The sequence below is a fragment of the Acomys minous genome, assembly GCF_964271855.1.
Source record: "Acomys minous genome assembly, chromosome: 17".
NCBI classification, from domain to species: Eukaryota; Metazoa; Chordata; class Mammalia; order Rodentia; family Muridae; genus Acomys; species Acomys minous.
In genome coordinates, this window is record NC_140500.1 from 13,580,832 (window position 1) to 13,602,333 (window position 21,502).

Here is a 21,502-nt window from a genome sequence, read left to right on the forward strand (position 1 = left end):
GATCTTTAAATAACTTAATCCACTTAAAAAAGAACCTCAAAAGTCCTCAAATCTTCCCTAGCAGCCAGAAAAATATCACACACACACACACACACACACACACACACACACACACACACACACACACACACACGGCTCTGTACAATTCAGCTTTTAATTACATTTACCTGGTTCCCTATTGTTTTACCATCAGCACAGACCTTAAGCTCCCTGAAGGCAAGAATCCAGTCTTCAAGTTGCACTCTGCACCCAGAACGCAGGTACTCAGCAAAGGCTGCTGAATGGAAGAAACTAGGGGGGAGTTTGAATGTCAGCTTAGCCTTTGAGCTGCTTTCCCATAGCCCTGAGAGATGGTCCGCGGGGGGCCACTGTCTCGGTCCCCTCACCCCTAAGCCGCCCTACCTCGATGCTATTTCCCGCTGCGGCCAGGAGGAGGCGCCGCGGACTCGGGTTAAGCTTTTCCCACCCATTGCTACCCCACTTCCCCAGCTCATGACGTGAGAAGCAGCCTCAGCCAAGAGTCTTAGCAGTAGGAGTGAGGGGGTGATGGAAGGGGTTTGGGGGTGGGGAGGGGTGGGGAGTGGGGAGCAAGAGGACGCGCGTGCACGCACACTCTGCCTCTTGGGTTTCTCCTGAGCCCTGAGTGTGAGAGGTAGGGCGTGTGTGTGTGTGTGTGTGTGTGTGTGTGTGTGTGTGTGTGTGTGTGTGGTGTACGCGCGCGAGCGCGCGCCTGTGTGGCACGTTCCTGGGTGTGAGACCTAAATCAAGACTAGGACCTTTGATGTCCCCGCCCTTCCCGCGTCGCCGGTGATTAATACCCATTTTTCTTACTCTCCCCCCTCCTCCCCTGCTCTTCTTCCCCTGCTGCCTAACGCTTGAATTGCCCCCTCCCGCTTCCCCTCCCCCGGCTCCCATCATCACCAACTGGAATCTGGGCTCTCCTGCCTCTTCAATTCCCTCCCCTCCTTTTTTTTTTTTTTTTTTTTTTTTTGAGAAAGGTCCTCCCCCACCCCCTTTCCAGCACCACTTCCTTGGGCTCCTTCACCTCTAGGAAATCTCGGGGCTTGGCTCTATGGAGAAGCGCTCCTTCTGCCAGGCTCCCTCTCCATACCCGGCATCCAGCGGTGCTGGGGTCGGGATACAATTCCTTCTGCTCTGCAAAGAGTCGTAGTGAACTTCCCAACCAGGGAGCCTGATCCATCCATCCTGCTTTGCAGGAAAGGAAACCCCTCAAACCCTCGACACCCGCCACCCTTCTCCGGAGACTGTCACCGCTGAGACGCTCAGAGCCGGTACGTAAATGCTCGCTTTGGAGTCTCAGTTTTGAGGGTTTGGGCAAATCAAGCGGATAAAGGGTCGAAGCCTTGGCACAGTTAACCAACCTGGTATTGGGTACAGCTTTCCAATCCAGCAGCACCGGGCACTTGCTATTTTGGATAGGGCTTAAAAAAATTTTTTTTAAACAAAAGGATATTTTTGGGGAGAGGGAAGGGGGCAGGGCTGGCTTTGATCATTCTGAAGGGGTTAATTAATCCCTTCTATCGGAGAGGCTGGGCAGCAGTGCCCGCGGCGGGAGCCACGCGCTACGACCCTCCGGTCCAATCCTCTGGCTGCAGGTGCAGCTCGGTGCGCTGCACATCAGCGTGGCGGCGGCGTGAGTGTGCGCGGGGGTGAGTGTGAGTGCGCGCGGGGGCGCGTGCGCGTCGGGGGCGTGTGTGTGCGCGCGTGTCAGTGTGCCCCTTCCAAGAAATGCCCAGTGTGCGGCCGGTGCACAACCAGAACCCATTGAGCAGGAGCCCAGGGTGGGAGGAGGCTCTGCTGCCGGAGGAGATGGGGCGAGCAAGCCAGACGTGTCAGCAGCATTGCAGATGGGGCTGGGGGCCGCACTCGCTGGCGAGTTAAGTGGGGATGGTGTGCGTGTGCGCGCGCGCGCTTGTGTGAGTGTGAACTGCTGTGTGGAGCCTCCTCTCTCTGCCTTCCTCCTTGCTTTCCACTTCCCCCTTTTCCTCTTTTCCATTCAGGTTGGCTTTTCCCACCTCTCATCTATGCCTGTCCCAGGAATGGTATAGGCAGACCTTTTCTGAATTATTTATAGATTGGTGCCAGCTGTTTTCAATTCCTCTCGTGTGCACTCTGTGGGAAATGCAGGATTTCCTCCCCCCCTTTTCTTATAACGACTTGATATATATTTTTTTTCAGCATGCATTTTGCTAACCCTCCAGGGGACACTCGAATCAAACCCTGACCTCCTCTTTTTTTTTCCCCTTAGGAAGGGGACGCTTTGGGAATGACCATGCTCCACGGAGGGACGGAGCCGGCCCCCAGCTTCTCCACACAGAGACTCCTCTACTAAAGCTCCAATATATGTATATATAAACCCCCCGTAATTGCCGAAGACTCCTTAAATATATATATTCGGGCTACTAATCTCACATGCACATGGAATAATGACTCTGGATTCTGCATTGTGAGTCGCTCTCCACACCCTGAGATTCCCTTTTGCATAAATTTTTTTCTTTGAATTTGCATCTCTTCAAGACACAAGATTAAAACCGAATTCACGCTACATTGGATTTTAAATTTTCTTCGGTTCCTTTATCCTCCGTCTTCCTTATGTGGATATGCAAGCGAGAAGAGGACCCTGGATACTCCCAACATGCTCTCCCCCTTAATCTGTCCGCCTAGGGCTTTGGCTTCTACAAACCAAGGTAGGGCACATTCTATTTTGTTCCTTTTCCTTACCTGGGGTAGGGATTCCTCGTTTTGGTTTGTGTTGTTTGTTTGTTTGCTTGTTTCAATCTGTCATTTCCAGTCCCTCAGAAAATATATATATTTTTAAATATGATATCAAAATAATGCTGTTGGGGGGGGGGGAAGGCTTCTATGACAAAGGAGGGAATCTCCAGGTTGTTTCTTTTCCTTCTGTCATCAAACAGGTTTTGTCCCCCCCCCCCCCCCCCCCCCCCCCCCCCCCGGCCAGGGAAGGTGGTGGCGGTGGGTGTATGCAGGCACAGTAGATCTTGGTGGGCAGGCAGAAGGGGTCTATGTCCATATGCAGACCCAGGCAGGCAGGAGACCTGTATGCTTCTCTTAGACAGCATTTTATTCACCGAGAGCTAATGTTAGATTTGGATAGGCATCTGGATATTTTTTTTTTCCTCCAAGCTGTGTCTTCTTCCTTGCCAGCTTCGTTTCTGTTTCCCTATCTCCTGTCTCTACCTTTCTAGGTATCTTTTCTTTGCTCTGGAAAAATAAATAAATAAATAAAAAGATAAAAAAAAATAATGGTGGGGGTTACTGTGACTATTTCCCTGAAAGCCACTTGGTGTCTAAAGAAAAGGCTGACCCTGGGCCCACATATCCCAGGAGGCCTATTGCAGAGGGGCAGGTGTGCAGGGGAACTGGTTGGTCCTGGAACACCTGGATGTTGCAGGTTGAAGTCTTCAACCTTAAGCTTGAGAAGGGGGCATGCTGGGAGTTTTCTGGTTTGTGTCTTTTCCCCCCCTGTGCTATTATTTTTGAGCTGTAAATTTCTCCTTCTGTCCACACATCTATTTATACCCACACATCCTCCAAGCAAACTGTTACTTCCACACTCTTGCAAAATGGCTATCTCGCAGAGTTCTAAAGCGCCGTGCATGTGGAAGGGTGCAGAACCCGACACGTGAGTCTTTGTGTTAAACAAAGAAATGGGCTGCTTGCATGTGCTCATCCTGTGCCCGCAAAAATAGGATTGATATTTTAGTTATTTTTACTCTCTCATCCATTTTAACAATATTTGAAATTGTTATATATGTGAAGATATATATATATATATCCTATAACACATATGTAAAAATGTAACAATATGTGAAATATGCCCAATATGTTGAGCAGCTTTTGAAAAGAGAAGAAGCAACAGAAATGGAGAAGAGTTAGCTAACAGTTCTTTTGATGGCCACTCAGGTCAAGCTGCACCAACTCCTGAGAAATCAGATTATCTCTGGCATGAGGGACCAAGATGCGGGGGGGGGGGGGGTTGGCGGGGTCCAGCTGCTCATTTCTCTTCTACACTGACCATACACCCTCCAAACTCCAAAGATATTTCTCATGCAGGAATGAGCTTAGCAAAAGGTCTTCCAAGATATATAGCAGAACCGTGAGCAGTCAGTAGTCCTTCTCCAAGTACCCCCTCCCCCTCCACCCAAGTTATTAAAAAAAAAATCATTTGGAACAATCTAAAAATACTAAAGTGTTGTAGGGGAGGTAGTGGAAGGTCCTTGCCAGTCACTCAGAATGACAGTGGGCGATCGTTCTTTATTGCTCAGAAAGGATGGATATGGATGCCATCCAAATTTACTGGCCTCATTCGTTGAGCTTTCCTTGCTGAAACAGTAATCTGTAACCATGGTGTAGTGAGAGTGAGAAGGGTGGGATCCCAATTTGAGCCATGTTCTCACCAGCTCGACAAACAGCTGAGGTTATCTGGTGTGTGCTCACCTTAGAGACACCTGAGCTGGTTCCCCCATCCACCTCTCCTACTTCAAGTAGGATGATGAACTCTTAATCTCACTTCAAAACAGAGCAGACTGAATGGGTGAGGATGGCAGCTCAATGTGTGGAGAGTTCGTATGCACTAGTGGACAAAGGGGGGGTGAGTATCCTTAAGGGCAGTGGCTTCTTTAACATCCCAGCTGCCTGTGACAGTGCTCTACAACTGAGTAGGACCTTGGGAATGTTCCTTGGTGACAAGACCAATAAGGAGGCTTTTGGCTAGGGCCTCGGCCACCTCATTCATCATCATGCTGGTAAGACAAAGTCAACTTCCAATCTGTCATTAGTTAGCTCGAGGACTGGACAAAGGAGAAGAGGTTAAAGAGTAGAGGGTGGAGGAAGAGAAGGCAAAGGGGCCAAGAAAGCTGGGAAAGAGAAGTGAGCCCTCTGGAAAAAAGACTTGTTAGGAACCAAGGAAGCCACAGCCACAGGTGGCCTGCCACTTTTTGGTAGTCAGAGTCGTTTTTTTGGAGACCGTGGGGGAGGAAGCTGTTGTGGCTTGCCGTTGTGAGCAGTGCCCATGATGCTGTGACTCAGTGGCGTGCTGGACCTTTCCGGGGCCTATTCTGGCCCTCCCTTCCCTTCTCTTCAGTAAGAGCTGAATAGGTTCTTATTTGTCCTCTTGCTTTTTTGCCAGTGCCCTGGTGGCGTGAGTGACATGGGAAGCAGTGGGACCTACTGGTGGGAAGGACAAATCGAACAACAATCAAAGAGCCTCTGCAATTTATAACTAAGGAAAAAGATAGGAAATAATGACTTCCCAGGAAAGCACAGTTAAGGAGGTGGCTTAAGGGGAGTAGACCCACGTGTGCTTCTATTCCTGTGTTCTGGGTATGGCGGTGTAGGATGCATCTGAGGAAGCAATGATATGGCAGGCACTAGGGTGCAGGGAGATGTCTAATGTATCTCTCTTGGTTCCAGCTCTAAGAGCCCTGACCATCTACAGATTCTTGCTTTGCTACTGGTTGTGTGTGCTCTTTGTCAGGGGTGGATGTAGGCAGAGGGTACAAGCAAGGGGAGGAAATGACAGGAGAGGAGGGAGAAGAGGGGAGAGAAGTTCCTTTACTTTGCATACCATGTACCTTTTTCTAAGAAGAAGAGCGACTTCTTTTGGAGGGAGGGTGAACAGCAAGGGACCTTGTCACTGTGCTTCTGTCTCCAGAAAGATGGCCGTGGAACTCGAGGCATCTTCTCAGACCTTCAACTCCATCCAGCCTTGCATGGTGAGGGGCAATGGTCCACCTTCAAGAGAGACACAGGGACAGAATGAACATTGGCTGGTGCAGTCAGTGGCTGGTGTTTGATAGGGAGAATCAGGACTGAGTGGACCCTGGGGCACAGCATCATCTTTGAAATGTTTTGTTTCCATCTCCTTTATGGCTACGGTAAACCCAGGGGCAGGATTTCTTCCCCCAAGCATCAAATGAAGGGAACATCTTCACCAGTATTGATAAGCCACTGCAAACATTTAGTTAATGCTTGTGGACTATAAAAACAGAGGCAGGTAGAGGTGTAGGGAGCTGGATATGAAGAAACTATAGCTTCAAAGCAACACCTAGAACCAGAGAAGAGAAGGAATCCGGGGCTGACCCGACCGTTGTCTAGATTTGAAAGCAGGTGTTCCAAACGATGTGCCTCTTTCTTGAACAGTGAATACAGGAAATGACCTCTGGGGCCATCTCTGGTATCTTGATGGGGGTCAAGAGTCGGGGCTGCAGAAGTTAAGATTGCCTTCTTTCTCCTTGCCATTTCACACTCCCCTGAAGAATTCTAGAAATACTTCCTTTCAATGAACCCCATTTCCAGGCTCTGGGACCCTGCACATGGTTGGGTACTACTTGCACTGCTCCTATGTAAACAAACAGAGATCAAAAGGGTTGCTGGTGTAATGAATTGTTTACATTTATTAAAGTGCCTCTCCTCTTTGTAGCCAGAGAGGAATCCTCTAGGGAGAGATTAGTGGTTGAATTGGTACTGTCTTCCAAGAGGCTGAAATGGGAAGAGCTGAGAACAGTCAGTAGAGGGAGCACGCAGAACTCAGAGGAGGTGGGTTTCTGAGGCCTAGATGCAGTGGCAATGGTAACTATCTGTGACTGTTACCCCCAATCAACCAGGCCGATGAACTTTTAGGGATTTGTAGACCAGAGAAGGTGTGCTCAGGGGCCTTTTTTCTTTGCTGTGTGTCCTAGCACCTTATTTCCATCTCGTCGCCTTCTGGCCTGGTCAGCTGAGGTTGGCAGGGAAGAACGTAATATTTATGTTGTCTCCTTGTCACAATCCCCCACCACTGCCCCAACAGCATGACAGTTTGCCCTCTCTGTGTTTCACGAGAATACATTTGAGGCTCTGAAGACACTTTTCCTTTATCTTATTTATGTGTCCTCTTCTTTTCTTCTCTCAGGAGCTCATGAGCTCCTCAAGGGCAGGGAGGGATGTGTATTCATCTTGAAATTATTTGTACTCAGCACAGAGACAGGCATATGATAGATGCCCAGAAAACACTAGGAGAGTGAGGGGGGAGAGGACGCACAATATTTATCAGCCAGTGATGCTATTTGTTATCTTTTTGTCTGATGGTATAAAATGGGATGGAAGTATGCTGCTTGATGTAATCGAGAACTTGGAACTCAGTAGTTTTTGACTTCATCCTTCTCATGTCATAGATGAAGAAGCTGTGGTCTGGGGAAGTGATTTCCCCAAGGTTACACAGCTCCTTGGTGCTAATGCTTCCTGCAACACACCATTGGTTGCGTGAGAGGTGGCGATTGTCTGTGCGTTTCAGATGTCCATCCACATCATTACTTCTCAAACTTTATTGCATACAGAAGTCACAGGGGTGCCATTAAAATGTACATTCTGATTTGATAGGTCTGTGGTGAGACCTGATATTCTGAGTTTGTTGGGTCAGAGTTCTTGTATGACAGCGCTCAGGTCCACACCATCTCTGCATCTCAACACCATCACATTAATATTGAATCTCTATATTATATTTCATGGCATTTATAGCATCTTTGCTTTGTTTTTATTGCTTTAATCGGACAATAACCTTATGTTTAATTTTACTTCTTTCTTCTATTCTTTTTTGTTTGTAATTCTTCTACCCATGTATACTTTTTTTTGCCTCTTTCTTCATCATCTATGCCTCATTTGTCTGAGCTTTCTTATAATAAATTATTTTCTCCTGGTTCTTAGTTTATTTCTTATTAACAACCATTTGTCTTTTCAGTCGCACAGTTATTGCCTTATTTAATTTATCTTTATGCTTTTTGCTATATTCAATTATTCAATAAATACTTGATAAAAAGGTGATATTAATCAAGCTATGAAAAAGAATTTTCTCTCCATATTATAGTAGCAGATAGCCTATATCCTGGAGGTCTAGAAGGACACAACATGATGAAACCATCAACTGCTTAAGACCTTTAAAGTCAAGAAGGTGAAGAGAGGTGTGAGGGGTTGGTAGTTGAATTCTTTCTTGAAGAACAAACAGAAGTTTTAGAGGCAAGAAGGGAAAGGTCATTTCGGGAGGATGCATCTGGATAGGAAGGCGATGTAGGCACACTCATCCTCCTTGTCTTGCATCCCGGAAGACCAACACAGGATATGCTGCTTCTTCAGTTATGAATCTCCAGCCACATATGATCAGGGCAGAGTGAGGGCTGGGGCTCTCTGACTTCTGCTTTGGTGAGTCTACAGTTAATGACTCGCTCTCCCAATTTGTTAAGACTTGCGTCGAGAATGAGCAAATGATGTAGTTTTCATTTTAGACCACTGGATTGCAACTAACTTTATTGATGGCTATTACAAAGAAAGAGACAGCTGGTAGTTGATTTGTGTCCAAGGGGAGAGCTGGATCCCAGCCCAGGCCAGGCTACTTGGAACGAAGGACCAGCCTGGCTCCATGTGTTTCTTGAGTAGTGAGGTAGAGTGCTGCACCATTCATCCACTGGAAGCTCCTGGAGCAGCACAGAGGGGCAAGGAGAACAGAGGGGCCCATTATCCTCAGGCACCTCATGACATATGTAGTTGACTTATTGGAGTGGCCTGATGGTGTAGAAATTTTTACTCTGGGAGATGCTTGGGTATAGGGATGATGGGAGACATCCTGGTCATCTTTTGTTTAAGCTGTAGCTTGAATGCTTAAGGGAAAATGAATTGCAATGGATCATTCCCTAAATTACTTTTCACCTGTTTCTGTTCCCCATCCTTCTAGTTTTCTGACTCTCACTGTTTCTCTGTACATGGTGAATATATTCATTTTATTAGGAAATGTTTATTATTGTGCTCCGTCTGAAGTTGTTTTTTTTGTTTGTTTGTTTTTTTAACTTTTGCAGTATTGGGGATCCAACCTAGGACATTGTATATGCTAGGTAGGCATGTTAGCACTGAGACACATCTCCCATCTCCCCCATCCACTTAAAAAAACTTTGTTTTTTGAGTCCAAGTTCTCAGTGTGGCCTTGACCTTATTCTGCTGCCTACGGTGGCTTTGGGCTCATGATCTTTCCCCTTCAACTTCCCTAGTGGCTGGGGTTACAATCAGGGGCCTCCAGGACTAGCTTTCATCTTGGAGAATTTTCAAAGTCCCATTTCATATGGAGAATACTACAGAAATAAAGATATAGGGGTGGATAAACATCTTGACTTAAAGGTCATGCATTCTAAAGTGACTGGAGGGTCAGAGAAGAAGAGAGTGATAAAGCTGCTCTTTCTCTGGTTAGGGAAGAATGGAAGAGTGGCGAATAGGTTGAGTCTGGGGTATAGTAGATCTGAAAGAAAAGAGAAATGATGGGCCTTGTCCTTTCCTGGGGATGGATGTTTAAGGGAAGGGAAATTTCCTGAGGACAGAGTGGTTAGGCCAATGTGTCTCCACACATTCCTTCCCTCTGGCCTTTACCCCCAGGTCACATTCTACTCCAAGTAGTTTCTGTTTACTGGCCCACAAGGACTGCACATTCATAACTCATTTTTTTTTTCAGAAGGAAACATCGTTTCAAGTTCTCCTTCGTGTTTATGTAGACCCTCTCAGGACTTTAACTGGCTGTGTTATCCTAGGAAATGAGATCTTGTTTCTTCTGAGTCATGGGACTTAGTGAAATACTGTTGTTTAAAAGCATTATATTATTAACACAATGGGGAGAGACGATTCCGAGGGTTTACGTGGTGTGTTTAATCCTTCCTCCCGCAGCTCAATCTCCTCTGTGAAAGGGACGAGACTTTCTAAAGTGAGGTTCCCACTTTATGACGCCATGGGCTGCTCACACACGATACAGAATCTGGGTTAGAGATCAGAACACACACACACACACACACACACACACACACACACACACACACACATCCTGACCAGCACCAAAAATACTTATGTGCCATGTACTGCTTGTGCAGTTACTTACCTACTCCAAATGGTGGCCCAAATCACCAAGTGCATCAAACGTGAAATACATTAAATGTACATACAATTTAGATACAACAAAATTTATGGTTTATGTGTGTGTCTGCAGGCATGTGTGTTTGTGTACATAGAGTCAGGGGTTGGAGATGGACAACACCCACATAATGTTGACAATCACCTCCGAGTTGTCTTCCTCCTCCACAACCAATTACCATTTTAAAACGATAAGAACAGTCTCAAGGGCTGGGGTCTGCTCACTGAATTGTATTTTGGTGCTTCACCACCTGGGTAGTTCTGCTCCATCGATCACCGTGGGACAGGTGTACCTTGAATTAGCCAGTGCTGGTCACTCACTGTAGCACACGTCATCAGAGCCCAGGACTTCCTCTGTAAGTCAGGAGTCTTTGTAAGGTTCCATTTCTATCACCCAGCAGATGACGGAGGGGGTGGTCCCGACGTGGGATGTGCGTTTGTATCTATGGTGCTCCTTGCTTTATAACTGTGTGCAAATCTTTGACTCTGGGCCTCAGCCTTCTCACTCAATACCAGGGGCAAACGTAGCACAGCTCTCCTTAACCTCCGTTCTGCAGCAGAACTTCAATGAGAACCAGTTTTAAAGGCTAAACATGTGTCACCAGGTATCGTCCTGCAACCCTAAGCCAAGAAGGGGCTGTGGAGGTGGCTCAGCCACTAAGACATGAGATCCTGAGTTTGAGACCCAGAACTCAAATAATTAAGTTGGACCTGACAACATGTGTTTGTAATCCCAAGCCTGGGCAAATGCAGACCCGCAGACCCGCAGACCTGTGGATCCCTGGGGCTCACTCCCAGCCAGCCTGACTTGGCCTGGTCAATTGGAGTACCCTGCCTTGAAAAACAGGATGCATGGTATATGAGAAATAACATCTGGATTTGTCTTTTCACCTCCATATACACCTAGAGGGTAAACCCCCCACCCCCACCCCAATCTCAGGAAGAATTCAAACAGTAGCCATTTAAAAAAGACTCTTAGGGTAGTCTAATGTGTTGATTTACTTTTTTATTTTATTTTATTTTATTTTATTTTATTTTATTTTATTTTATTTTATTTTATTTTATATGGAGTCTTACTATGTAGCCCAGAATGGTCACAAACTCATTGTATAGCCCAGGCTGGCCTCAAATTTGTGATATGCCTGCCTCCTAAGTGTGGGATTTAAGGTGTGCCCTTTTACTAGGCGCTGTGTGTCCATATTGGAGGCGCTTCTACTAGACCACTGACAAGGCAAGTGTTCTCTCTGATCACGATTGTACAGTGAGCCCCTGTTCTGTGGCTGGGAAAGAGCCCCGGAGCCTGGGGTCTGAGGGGACTTAGTGTACAGAGTGCACACACAGGGTGGAATCTTGGTTGAATTGAGCTTCCCCAAAGCCATTGACCCTATGACTGAGCTCTCCCAACGCTGACACAAGCCTGGTGTTTAAAGTTAGGAAACACAGGGCGAACGCTTTCCCTGACACCCCAGGACAGGTGTGGCTGTGAAGTAGGGCTAGCGGCTTTCGGTTCTACCAGCATGCTATGTTCCACTTAGTTGGTATTGAGGGTGCCCCATTTCTTGTTTCAGAGAGAAAGCCCCATTTCACTCCTTTGTGCCACTGTAAATGCAGGGAAACTATTAATAAATGGGGCTGGGTAAGCAGCTCCTGCTTGACTGGTGAGGGCCCTGAATGGTGCAATTATCCCGGAGCAGTTAGAATTCACTAGGCCCTGTTGCCCTCCCTCTCCGTGCCTGAAGTAGAATATTAAAGGCACAGGGGGAAGGCAGAGGGTGGGAGGCATTAAGACGTTGCTGCTCTTCTCTCACTGTAACTTTAATCACCGATCATTAGGCTGGCCGGGGCTAATAGTTTTCTCGCATTCTTCCTCTTCGGCTTCCTCCCTTCCCTGTTCTAAAATAAATGTGAACCTAGATGTACAGTGGCAAGAACAGAATCCAGATTTATGGGTCTGTTGTCTTTTCAAAGACAAACCGTTGTTCTCTTTTGGGGGCATCTGCTAATAGCCGCTAGGGATGAGCGAAGAGTGATCGGGAGGCGAGTGGCGGTCGGTGGGCACGAAATATTTAGGGGAAAACAGCCAAAATCTTCATGGATCTGAATTTCGAAATGCCTGCCGAGTGTGGCCTTTTGTAGGCAGGGCACGCTAAGCTTGGGAGACATGGCAGCCCTCACCCCGGGAATGGCGAGCATGTGGTTTGGGCCCGTCCAGCCTCACCCACCCCCACCCTCTGCCCTGAGTTCTGTGAAGCCAAGCGGATGCCCCAAATCCCAGGGTTGTTTCTGAGTTTCTGGGGGACGGTGAGAATGTCAGTCCTCTGCAGAGTATAACTAAGTCTATCTAGAGCCTGGCTTTTCCCAAGACAGGGTTCAGAAAAAGTCTACCCTGGCCAGATCCAAGCGCACAGGCTTGCGAGAGGCCCTCTGCATTGCGTGGGCCCTTCCAGTGTTTAAAGAAGGAAATGGGTAGAGCTGATATGCAGAAGTGAAATTAACTTTGTTCCTTGTGAATGTGTTGTCCACCCACCCCCTTGGCGGCAGTGGATTCGTGTTTAGTGCCACGCTGTGTCCTTAGTACTCAGGACAGGATATCAGTACATTCCCAACAGCTGGAAAATGCTTGCAAAGGTAGCGACGGGAATGATGTCCGTTGATGATGAAAATGCCTGTTATATTTCCGCTTTTTTTTTTTTTTGGTCGTCTAAGCACATCTAGCTGCCCTGGGTGAGATCAGCTGAAGCCGAGAGCACAAAATTGTGCTTAGATACACCTTTGGCTGAAGTAATGAAAATACGCCCTACTCCAGCAACCTACTTTATTGGACTTTAGTTCACATGCATTCAACAGACATGACAACTCTCCTTAACGTGTCCTTTAATCCCTCCTCCAGGCCTACCTCAAAGGGAATCTCTACCATGAAGCCCTGCTTGGTCCCCCTCAGTGGAAAGAAGCTCTTGCTTGCTCCCAGAATGCTTTTCTACTTGTCTCAGTCTTTATCTGAAGGCTCTGGGCACAAAGCTCTTCAGGGGTTTTCAGCACTGTCCCATGACCCCAGGCTTTCTGCAATCTACGGGTCCATTGTCATTTGAATGGCCAACCTCTCCTTTTATCAAGTACCCGTTTACAGGGACTCTGTGACTTCAGCAGGAAGGCACGAGACTCACAAATGACCTTTCAGTGGCCTGAGCAAGGAATCTGTGTTAGTGATTGAGAAGGACTGAGATGATTCTGGAATTACACAGCCAGAGATGTAGGAATGGTAGATTAAAAAATGCTAAGAATTATAGCTGTCTGCTCAACTATGACAGCCACACACAAGCTCTCTCCTTGTCTTCTCTTGAGACAGCTTCCTGTGGAGACAGGGCCTTGAGTTGGCTGGAAATACTCGTGGTGTGCCAGTGACAGTTATGAGTTATGTTGACCTGGGTTATCTCCTATAATCTTCGCTGTAAGGCTGATGTTATTATTTCTGTTTCTTAGACTAACGGAGTGAGGGTGACAGAGCTAGAGCAGGCACAACTGTAGGCTGCAGCGAGATTTCCAAATTAACACCTTCTGAGGCTAACTAACCCTTGGCGCTCGAAATTACAGGGATCTTCGGCCGTGTAATATAAGATACAGGATTATGTGGCATGTAGAGAAACTAATTAACATGATAGACTCTGTGTGTGTGTGTGTGCATGTGTGTGTGCGGGCGCGTGTGTGTATGTGGTGTGTGTCTGTGCGTGTGTGTGTGTGTGTGTGTGTGTGTGTGGTGTATGTGTTCAAGTATATGTATTCAAGTATATGTATGCCTGTAGAGGTCAAAATGTTACAGTCATCTCCATCTTATTTTTAGGACTGGGTTTTCACTAACCTAGAGCTCCTGGTTCAGCTGGCCCAGTTACCCGGCAAGCTCCAGGAGCTTCCTGTCTCTACTCCAACTAGTTTTAAGATGAAAACAAGAATTCCTACAAAATAACCAGTTTCTGGAATTTAATGTAATTTGATAAGGAAGAAGAGTGAGACAATTTATGATACTAGTCAGTGCCTTCTTATTTCATATATAGATGGGGTTGGGCAGACTTTTCTTTGTCCCCTTACTGTTCTGCAATATCTGTTTCTGAACTTGAGAACTCCAGTTTCCCTAGGAAGACGGAGTGGTCTCCTTCTCTGTGCTCCTCTCATCATGGACATGTGAAAGACTGCCCGTTTTCCTGTATCTCTTATTCTGAAGCCCATGCCACGCTTCTACTTTGAGTGGAGATTAAACTTAGAATGAGAGAGTGACAGCCAGGAGTGTCACTTCCATGTTGGCCTCTGCCACAAGTGTAAATATTATTATTGAGACCAGGTCCCACCGGGTCCCACCAGGCTGGTCTGTGTGATTCTGGCAAGCTTTGCAACCTCACGGAACTTCATCCCATGTCTGTAAAGTGATATCTTTAGGGCACAAAATTGTACTGCAGATCAAATGAGGAAAAAAAAATGTAAAAAATCCTCTCAAGCTGCAGGCTCAGTATCTATATATGTCATATTATTATTAAGAGCTCCGTCCTGCTCTGGGCTTCCGATGTGCTCCGGGGCCTTCCATGTGGTACTTCCACTCCCAGGGGACAGGAGAACAGAACACATTTAATGGGGGGAAGACAGACAGTGGTGGCAACGTAACTGACATTGTGAACACAGAGCAGCAACGCCCAGGCGTTGTGACCTGAGTGCCTTTATCTTTGGTCGGCGTCTCCTTCTCAGGCTCCCGTTCACAGTATTTATCTAGAAAACTAGATAAACGTTTGTCAGAAAGGAGGGCAAGACTAATCTTTCCAGCTTTATGTATGGAGCCATTTTTTTTCCAGGCTTATCTTTTACTCTTACATGATCCAAGTGGGTACGGAAGCCGAGAAGGATCGTCTCGCCCCCAGGCTTGGCACCTTGTATACAGTGCCCTCCTATCTCACCTCCCGTGCCTCACACCTAACCCACTGTCATGATTGGCCTTCAGGATCCTCTGCTCTGGGTCTTCTTGTCCCCCTGACAAGCTGAACCGCCATGCCCTTTGTGTTTCACAGCCCTCATCAAGTGTGTGGAAGCACTGTGCTGTATCTGCACCCTATGCCTGTCAATTTCTGAAGGGCAGGAACGGGATCCAGCCTGTGTCCCTGTGTGTGCCTTAGCCAGTGCTGGCACTGCACACATTGACTGGCATGCTGCGGGGGCTTTAGGAACCACCTAACGTGGCCTTTCCCACCACTGTAAGAGGGCTGAGAAATGAGCATCGTATACGCATCTTACAGATATGGCTACCTAGGCATGAAGATGTGAAGAGCCTGCTTCGCTTTAAGTGGCAGTGCCAGGCTCGGGTCCACAAGTCGGGCCAGAGCCGCTGCTCTCTTCAGCTCTTTTCTCTATGGCTTCGTAGTAAATGTTTATGGGCGACTTGCAGTCACGGACTTAGGAGGGACATAGTGTGTGCTCAGCTCTACATAATGAGGATGGGGAAGGAGATGCATCGTGGGCTTTAAGAAGTGATTACAATCAAGAGCTGTCCGGGTGTTTGCTCGCTCCATGCTCCTAGTATGCTCATCAGTCAGAGAACCCACTCAGGACGGTCCTCTAGAAACGGGCACCTGATGCTGTTGACATGGAGATGAGAGGATGGGGGAAGTGTGCTGTCACCTGTGCTCCCTAGGGCCTTGCTGTCCCTTTGGGCTTCTGACATTCGTAGCCATTCTCTGCATCACTCTTTTCTTACTGCACATTCAAAAGGCAGAAGTTGAGAGCAAGACCTGCCGATTTGGACTGCATGTGGGATCATTCTGGCTTCTTCAATAATCCTTGTTTCACTTTGAGCAGGCCTTGTTGAAAGTGGCTTCTCCACGGGTCCTCGGAAGACACAGAACACTGGCAGAACAGTAGCACTCACTTCCGTCTTTCTGTAAGCTTTGCAGCTTATGGAGGGCTTTCTTTCTCTGCACATTAGTTTTCTTTACACGGAATCCTGGACACTAACTACTATCCCCATTTTTACCGATGAGGAAAGCAAGATATGAGATCGTGTTTGTGAATGGGCTACGTAGCCATGGAGGAGGAGAAAAGGCTGGAATTTGTGTTCAGCTCTTCTGCAGCTCAGTCCTGGGCTCCTTGGGCTCTGCCTGGGCCTGGGGCTAGTTTAGGAGAGTGGTCCTCCACCTGAGACTAGCAAGCTTGACGGTGTCCGGCTCAGGTGAACAGAGAAATTACTGTCAAAAGAAAAGTGACATCAGAAGGCTGATGGACAAAGTCAGAAAAGATAAAGGCCATGAAACCTGCAAAGACAAGGTCAATATTCCATGTAAAAAATACAAGAGCTGGGCTAGTGAGGTAGCCCAGCAGATAAAGGTGCTTGCTGCCAAACCCAATGACCCGACTTTGAGCCCAGGTCTGACTCTAGCAGCTAGTCCTCCATGTGTATGCATGCAGGAGCCCCTGCATTCCATACAAATAAAAGCAAAAATTTAAAAATGCAAATGAAAATTGAGAAGACATAAAGGGTTAGGGAGTAGATAATTATTATTTTACCTCTTTATGTTTTTCTTTATTTTACAAAATTGCACCAATACAGGATTCTTGTTTTCATATTCAGAAAAGATGATAAGGATATTAAAATAATGTTAGCAATTAAGTAAAGACAAAAAGCAAAATTTGTTTCCATAGGCAAAGGGGCAAGAAATACATGCTCTTGTTACTTTCTTAGAATTATAACTGAAGCCTTGGGGGAGCCTACCCACTTCACCTGTGGGTAAAGGTGCTTGCTGCTAAGCCTGATGTCTTGAGTTCAGTCCTTAGGATTTTTAAGGCAGAAGGAAAGAACTAACAATGTACAAGTTGTCCTCTGACAAATTAAATAAAATTTAATAAAAAGAGAACTAGTTGCAGATATACAGTGATGCTGTGGTGTGTGCACGTGTGTGTAATTTGAATTCTAGTGTGATCTAGGGAATAAAAAGCCAATTTAATATTAGAATTTTCAAACATTCATTACCAAGAAAATAATAAACAGCCTCAGGTCTTTGGTGTTTTGTTTTGTTTGTTCTTTCGGTTTTTCGAGACAGGGTTTCTCTGTGTAGCCATGGCTGTCCTGGATTTGCTTTGTAGACCAGGCTGGCTTCGGACTTACAGAGATCAGCCTGCCTCTGCCTCCCAAGTGCTTGGGATTAAAGGTGTGCACCACCACACCTCAGGTCTTAATGACAAATGCTAAAATATCTTAACAAAGGAACAATCATCACAGGGCCAATCAAAGTCACTGGAGAATGTTGCATAGGACAGAGAAAATATATCCAAAGGCCAGCTTGGCTCTTTCTAAAAAGAGGTAGAGGCTGGAAATTACAGACTCATTAGCATAAATGGCTGGTTGAGAATTCATGGAGGCAACCAGTCAGATACCAACACCTTGAAGAGGCAAGGGCATGGTGGCCACCAAAATGGCTTTTTAAAGGACAGATCCTGACAGACTCGTTATTCAGCAAAGGTGGAATGGGCTTGGCAGGCTGCACGAAACTGATCTATGTAATCAAAGGAAAATAATGGCACTTAAGTCTGGCTTCCCCCAGCTACCTCTTAAACAGGGACACTGAGGAGAGTAATGCTGTGAGTGATGCACACCAAGTAAGCGACTGGCTCTTATCCTGGGGAGCAGGGGATTGGAACCTGACCTAAAGTCCTCAGCTAGGGGCTGCTGAACAAGGGGCTGTGCCTCTCTCCCTCCCTCCCTCCCCCTCTCCCTCTGTCTCTGTCTCTGTCTCTCTGATTTTCTCTCTCTTTCTCTTCTCTCTCTCTGCATAGAACGCTGAGCCCCAGGAAGGAGAGAGGTGCTGTGCCTGAGAGCAGCTCAGCCTATATGGGCCATTCCACCACCCCCAAACCTACCCCGACTCTGTCTTTGGCACCCCTCACTTCTACCTTTACCTCAGAGTCACATATCTAGTGGATCAGCGGTTCCTAAAATGAATGTTCTGAATCGTTTTCCCAGAAAAAGCGACTTTCCCCAGCGGACTCAGATATTTCTCCATTTGAAATATTAAGGGGCTTGGAATCCTTGAGGTTCATCTTTAATGCCAGCTTGAGAAGCAGGGCTCTAGAACCTGGGCTCAGGGCACACCTGGTAGCTAGGCAGCTAGTCACGTGGTTTTAGAAAGTGGGGATCTTGAAGGGCAGTTTTCCTTGGGACTGTGATTCTTTTGCCCTTCTAGAACTCAGCAGTCCATAGGTTTCTTCATGGGATGTGTGTGGTGGTATATTTGCTGGAGCAGGGTGACTGGGCTTATTGACGATCTCCCAAGAACTGAGGGACCAGGCAGGACTGAGACTCAGGCAGAGCTGTCTAGAGAGGGAGTTGGACCATGTCCTCACAGTGATGTAAAGCGAAGGATGGAGGGCGAGCCAGCAGAGCCCTGCAGGCAATGGGGAGGCAGGGGCTAATGTGGTTCGGATAATATGGGAATAAACAGAGTATTGGTTTTATTTATGCTCTGCCTGGTGTCAGTGTGCATCCTAACAGACTTCATGTTTCTTGCCTAAGGCCTTGAGATCAAATTTTTGTCACAGATGAAGATTCACTCCCCTTTGGGACCCCAGAGAGAGGGATTTTAAGAGTTCTGCTGTGTTCTTCTTCTTCCAAAACTTGGTATGCTGTGGATCTTTTCTGCTTTCTCACAGTGAGAGATGACATGTCTCTCTCCTGTTGGGGCAGGCTGTGCCTTCTCTGGATACTTCTGTACCATGTCCCTCAGGGTTTCCACAATGGGACTGCTGTGGTTTTCACACCAAGGCAAACTTGGAATTGTAGAAGCTGGGGCGGGGGGGGGGGGTGTCTGGAAGGCAAGACTACTACTGTACCAGTCTTCCGAGAGTACATCATTAGAACCATCAGGGATTTAAGTCAAAGGGACTTGAGTTTGGACTCTCAGATCTGATGTCCACCCCTACCCACCTCGTGAGTGACATTGTGTAGAGCACTTGGTTCTTTGGCTTCTAGCCAAAGCAGGGTAGGTGAAGCTTAGATGAGGTCAGGCAGGCTAAGCACCTGGAACTTGGCTCTGTTACCTTGCCTGTCCCCCTCCCGCCAGTCGTGTTGCTGGGTCCTCAGTAGGGCAAGGGTAGAGAAATAACAACCCTTATGGGCGCTCTGCATTTTCATTTCTTTCTCCACACAAATGCGTGTCATGCTTGTGACAGGGATGGCAAAGCCACAGAACTCCGTCTTCTTGGGTGACAATGGGAGTATCTAGGATTAAGGAGCTCTGTGCAGAGAGCCTTGGAGCCTTGGGGTCTTGGATCATTAGAGAGTGGCAGAAAGGGAGGAAGAGGGAGAGAGAATGTTTAGGATATTAAGTTCTTTTGCTTTTTTATCCCCCTTTTTTTTGTGTGGTGAGGTTAGGGAGACAAATCAGGGAAGGGGAGGATAAAAAAAAAATAAGAGCAAGGGAGAGGCAAAAAGGGTGGAGGGTGAGTGAGCTGTCAAGAGATGTCCTCTTCCTAGACATCTGGAGGAGACCCAAGCGGATGGACCGCCTGGCCAGCTGTGTTCTCCAGGGAAGGGGCCGTGCCGCGTCCCCGCTGCTCAGTCCTCGCTCAGCAGCAGACAAGCCGGCAGCAGTGCTGGCACACTTCTGGGGCAGAGTCAGAATACGACAGCTGCTCGGCCACCCTGGGAAGTGCAGTCTGGACTCCAGGGAGAGTTTTGTAACCTCTTTGTGGAGGTCAGCCAGCCTGCCTGCTGCCAGCCCCTCCTGGGCTTGCTTGGGTGTTACAGTCACTGGGACAACCCAGTCTTCTCTGGAGCAGAGGGTTTCTGTGTGTAAGTCCCTTTGTCTCCCATCTGCCTGTAAACGGTGGCAAACAGACATTTTAAAAGGAACTGAGGATGGCGGACTCACAGAATGTCAGATATTCAAATGGCATGTTACATCAATTTTTGAATTAGCCTACTAGGAACATAAGCAACTTGGGGCTTATTCTATACAAAATGAGTGTGGTTAGCTACTATCTTTGTTTAATAAGCAAAGGCTGGGGGGAGGTATTGGTCATGATAGAACCCTTCAGCCTGTCTCTTTCCACTGGAGAACAGGTGTTTAAGGCACTGAGTCCAGACCTCCTTTTCATACAGGAATCAGGGGTGGGAGTGAGGAAGGTACAGGGTCAAGAAGAGCCTTGCTCCGCTACAGCCTGCTTCCTTCATGCCTTTGGGCTACAGGCCAGATGCAGCTGGAGGGCGAAGATTAAATGAAATCTTACTCCCTGTAGTTCCCTGTGAAGAAGCCAGCTCTAGGCATGTATGTGTGTGTATGCGTGTGTGTGTGTGTGTGTGTGTGTGTGTGTGTGTGTGTGAGAGAGAGAGAGAGAGAGAGAGAGAGAGAGAGAGAGAGAGAGAGAGAGAGAGAGAGAGAGAGGAGAGAGACTATGACATCATAAATGAGAAGGTCTTTCTTTGCAGGATACTGGACACTTTACAGAATGCCCATTAAAGCAGGATTTTAACCTCCAGGATACCAGCATGTGTGCTGCCCAGTTGGTTAGAACGCACAGTTAGACAGGAGATGACTCTGTGGACCTCCTTTGCCTGCTCTCTACCTGCTCCTTGTCTTGTGTGGACAAGTTGTGTCTCATCTCTGTGTCCACGCCCTCCATGTCTCTGATGGAGGAGGAGGAGGAGGAGGAGGAGGAGGAGGAGGAGGAGGAGGAGGAGGAGGAGGAGGATAGCCTCTGACTTCCTGTAACTCCCGGCCACACTTGCGCTCCGTTCCACTAGACTCTTGCCTGCTTCTTGAAGATTCTGTGGATTGATTAAATAAATGCTCTTAGCACTGTAATTTTATGCACACAACTCCTCATGCTGTGGAAATAACTGTTCTTAGATTTTTCATCCTAAGTGGATGGCCCAGCTTGCCCAGAGGGAAAGAACTTTGTCTGATCTTAATAGAATGGGTGTTTATTTAGTTATTCAGATAAAATGGTCAACAGCATTGTCCTTTATTCTATTTTTTGACCTCAAAGAGGATTTTCTATATTTTTCAGTTCACGAGTTCTTTCACACTCTTTTTGCACACCAGCCCCTTGCTGGCACAGAAGTGACTTCTTTTTATTGGTGTGCCCTTCCTTACAGCTTTCCAGCAGGGTTCCGCCCCTGGCTTCTAGGTTCTCTTCCTCAAGACCTCAATTCCTGCCTTATGATAGTAGGCTTAGCTGCCTCTTGTCAGGTGTGTTCCTGACCTTTGACCTCACCAGGTGACTTTTCTTAGACACTTCCTCCTCCAGAGTGTGAATCCTATTATCTTCTTTTACCTCTTACTGACCCCGCCCCCCTCATATTCTAATTCAGTCTCTCCATTATGGATTTAACTCTTTGCAGTCCTGTCTGGTTTTTGTTTTGATGGTTTTTGCTGCTGTTGTTTTGTTTGTTTGTTTGTTTGTTTAAGGCGGAGAAGGGAGTTCTAGAAGTGAGCTCGCCTAGCGTCCTTCCCCCTCAGATGCCATCATATCTGGACCACAGAGTGAGGAGCCTTTGCTTTGGAGTTCCGGGGTA

The 21,502-nt window shown here is 47.2% G+C and overlaps 1 protein-coding gene across 4 annotated transcripts in view; it reads left to right on the top strand.

The window, feature by feature from the left end:
• Positions 1-570: 570 nt before the first annotated feature.
• The window catches only part of GRIN2B (glutamate ionotropic receptor NMDA type subunit 2B), a 459,317-nt gene continuing 438,385 nt past the window's right edge, over positions 571-21,502 (top strand). For 2 of the 4 annotated variants that reach the window (XM_084766784.1, XM_084766785.1), the window contains exons 1-2: positions 672-1,292; positions 2,270-2,708. The gene's annotated coding sequence lies outside the window, so the exon portion shown is untranslated. The other 2 variants (XM_084766782.1, XM_084766783.1) reach the window with 2 other exon arrangements.